This window comes from Liolophura sinensis, chromosome 13, assembly GCF_032854445.1.
Source record: "Liolophura sinensis isolate JHLJ2023 chromosome 13, CUHK_Ljap_v2, whole genome shotgun sequence".
NCBI classification, from domain to species: domain Eukaryota; kingdom Metazoa; phylum Mollusca; class Polyplacophora; order Chitonida; family Chitonidae; genus Liolophura; species Liolophura sinensis.
This window is the reverse complement of record NC_088307.1, coordinates 9,756,833-9,760,819: the sequence shown is the minus strand read 5'-3', so window position 1 is coordinate 9,760,819 and position 3,987 is coordinate 9,756,833.

Here is a 3,987-nt window from a genome sequence, read left to right as displayed (position 1 = left end):
CGCAAAACGGATGACAAAAATATATGATTAACTCCTGAACAAAAGTGGAGACCAAAGCAGAAGAGAAAACAAAGCGTAATCGACGTTATTTATTTATTTATTTATTTTATTTGATTGATGTTTTACGCCGTACTCAAGAATATTTCACTTATACGACGGCGGCCAGCATTATGGTGGGTGGAAACCGGGCAGAGCCCGGGGGAAACCCACGACCATCCGCAGGTTGCTGGCAGACCTTCCCACTTACGGCCGGAGAGGAAGCCAGCATGAGCTGGACTTGAACTCACAGCGACCGCATTGGTGAGAGGCTCCTGGGTCATTACGCTGCGCTAGCGCGCTAACCGACTGAGCCACGGAGGCCCCTGCGTAATCGACGTTGTATGGAAACTGACAATGTTGTGCACAGATGACGTCATAGTCTTATATGTACACGATTCGGCAATATGAAATATATGCAGTGCATAGCTAGAGAAAAGCGGAGACTAAAACCACATTAAACGGAAAAGAGCTGACTTCTTACATGGGCTTCATAGATCATATACGATCATGGCTATGTTGGGGACACAAGACGTCAGAGCATTGTCCTTATTACAGACTGTAAACTATACTTTTACAGTTAGAATGACTCTTAATAACTGGTAGTGCATAATACACTGAAATTTTGTTAATATCCACATGAAAGATAGAATAAGTCACAGAGACGTCAGTGACACCATACAGTATAAATATTTCTAATTAAATGACACGATAAAATTCAAATAATTAAATGTGATTGATTCCATTTACGAAGGTTTTGAAAAATGAGGATAAGTGGATACAGATTAAGTGGAGTGTCTCGATAGGACTTCATAATTGTTGTTGTTGCTGGTGTTGTTGTCATCTCCAATAACCTAAAGCAGGTCTGATACGAAACGAGTTTCTGCTAGAGAGCCAGGGCTTTCCCGATCGGTAGCATACGGTCGTTTTCACTCTCCATCGTTCGCAAATGTTTTGGGTAAGGACAAAAAATCCGCGGTCACTTGTCGAAACTCGCTTCGTGCGAGATCTTCGCACTTAACACTTCAGCACGTCTGAGAAATCCAGCTGATCAGATCCACCTGCGGGTCGAAAAAGTTGTGTTTGTTATCTGACCCCCATTCAATTCAATGGATCTTAACGCCATAGGATATTTCACTTGTACATACCAGAGTGGTTTTTGTTTATTGGGAAAATATTATCAACTTATATTTATTTATTTATTTATTTGATTGGTGTTTTATGCCACACTCAAGAATATTTCATTTATACACTCTCAGAAATCTTGGTTCTTCATGATTCTTCAGAGAACCGCGTGGTTCTTTGCTCTCATAATTGGTTCTCTGTGGAACCTATATATGCAACATCATCCAAAATATTTGATTGCTACTGCATGGGTAAGCACTAAATGCCGCTGGAAAAGGTGTGAAATCTAACCGTTAGTGTTGGCCTTAGATACTCTCGCGGCCGTAAGGTGGCTCTCGTTCGACCTTAACGGCCCTCTGGTGGTATGGATCGGGAAGAATCAACATTGCCGAAAGCACAGTGCACGCCAGTGACGATCCGCTTTAGTGGTCTATAGACTGTGTGTGCGCGTGGCTGAAGGTCGAAGAACTTTGTGCAGCGAGAAACAGATATACATTAGTTTTTTGTTGGGTTCTAACTTTAGTTTTCACCTGTATAGCATACCAAAGAACTTAGTCGAACCAACCATTCTTAAGTAAGACGACAGCCAGTATTGTGATGGGAGGAAACCGGGTAGAGAAAAAGGGGGAAACCCACGACCATCCACAGGTTGCTGGCAGGCTTCCCTTCCAGCAAACGCATTGGTGAGAGAGAGACCGTATTGGTGAGAGATTCGTGGGTCATTGCGCTGCACTGGAGGCTAACAGCCTCGACCAAGGAGGCACCCTATCAACTTACAAGCCTAATCTCAAAATTTGACTCAGTTATAGTGAGAAAGTGAGTGCTTGGCGTTTAATGTCGAACTGACAGTTATAGTGAGTGGAGAGTGCTTGGGGTTTAACGTCGTACTGACTCAGTTATAGTGTGTGAGTGAGTGAGTGCTTGGCGTTAATGTTGAGCTCACTCAGTTATAGTTGAGTGAAGAGAGTATTTGGGGTTTAACGTCGTACTTGACTCAGTTATAGTGAGTGAGTGAGAGAGTGCTTGGGGTTTAAAGTCGTACTGACTCTGTTATAGTGAGTGAGAGAGTATTTGGGTTTAACGTCGTACTGACTCAGTATAGCGAAGTGAGTGAGTGCTTGGCGTTTAATGTCGAACTGACAGTTATAGTGAGTGAGGAGTGCTTGGGGTTTAACGTCGTACTGACTCAGTATAGCGAGTGAGTGGAGAGAGTGCTTGGGGTTTAACGTCGTACTGACTCAGTTATAGTGAGTGAGTGAGTGAGTGCTTGGGGTTTCACGTCGTACTGACTCACTTACAGTTCATGAAACTAATTTGCCCATTGTAAAAGCTCTGTATTATTATAGCATTGAGAATGGCAGCTCGAATGTGTTGGATAAGATTAGTGGAGGAAAAGTGTGCCGAGAATTGGCGGCTTATTAATGCTTAATTTCGACTAGTCCATTCACCGTAGATGAGGTAGAGTAAGGTGGGTTGGCGTTTCCAACCTTTCCTTTTTATACTGCCGACGTGTAAAGTATAGCATGGTGTAAGCACGGGTCATCCAGTAATTTGATGCACGACCTGTTCGTCCAGCAAATCAGTAGCGTCGTTTTCAAAGCACCCAGTAAAATCAACAAGATTCGATTTATATAGACTCTTTTTCCAGCTTGGAATGAGCTTCTGGAAGCGGAACAGCTGAATTCGTGAAGACAGAAGACTTTTTTCTGGAACAAATCAAGTCAGCCTCGCCCGACTTCGTCTTCCGAAATACGGCATGCAACATGGCGCGGACCGACTGAAAATAAGATGTTACTTCAGATCAACATAGTGAATAAGTAAGTATTTGGAGCTGTTATCGGACTTTAATCAGATTGACATCAACGCTTTGAAATCTGAACAATTTCGTTCAGTGTTCTAATACAAAAAATAATTTTAAAAAACTTTTTCATGTCATACGATTCCTTAAGTCCCTATTATTTTTGTGCATACTGTTATGTGGACAACTGCCGTCAGCTTCTAAATTTAGCTTTGCCTCTGTTTTATATGCTGAGTTCAGGGCCTGCTGTCTGCCTCTGCCTTAGAATGTTCCAGAATACGCTCAGTTCGGGGGCCTGTTTGTTTACAACAAGTGTTCAAGAATTTTCTTTTTCTAGAAAATTCCACCAGTCTATATAAGACCTATGAAAGCAGGTCAATGGAGGAGAAAGGAGAATTATTGAGCGTTTTGGATGCTTTCGCTGTGTGTTACTTTAGTAGCCTTTTATGCTGAATTTTAGTGTCTTTATAGCCTCTGGCTTGTGATATCTCCACCGATCACTTGTTCAGTCTGAACTTGTATATTTAATTTGTGCTCTTGTGTACACAGTGCTTATTAGTACACGGACCCTGTCTGTGGAATTTTGTGTATATTTCGTCATACACTCAGTTATACCGTGGACTTTCCCCTTGTGAATATTGCCTCTGTGCATTTTTAAGCATTGTGGAGTATATGCGTGCGTTTGGACTTGACACCGTTGTACATGTAAGTACTTTAAAATTTGTATAGATACTGCTATCCTTTCTTGTTAAACTTAAGTACTTTAGTAGTTGTATAAGTCTTGTTATCCGTTCTTGTTAAACCTAATAAATTGTTGAAAAATAAAATCTGCTGGCTTTGGTTACTTTTCTTGTGCGGCTAAACTGTCGTGTATTTCGAACAAGCCATCTCTTTATAATACAGACAGTTTGGGTCGTAACAATACCTTGGTATCGTCAGCAACAACAACGACGATCTGACAGAGGCTAATTGCAAATATATAACTGATCCCATTCTACAACCTCATCTATACTCCGCCAGATAAACCT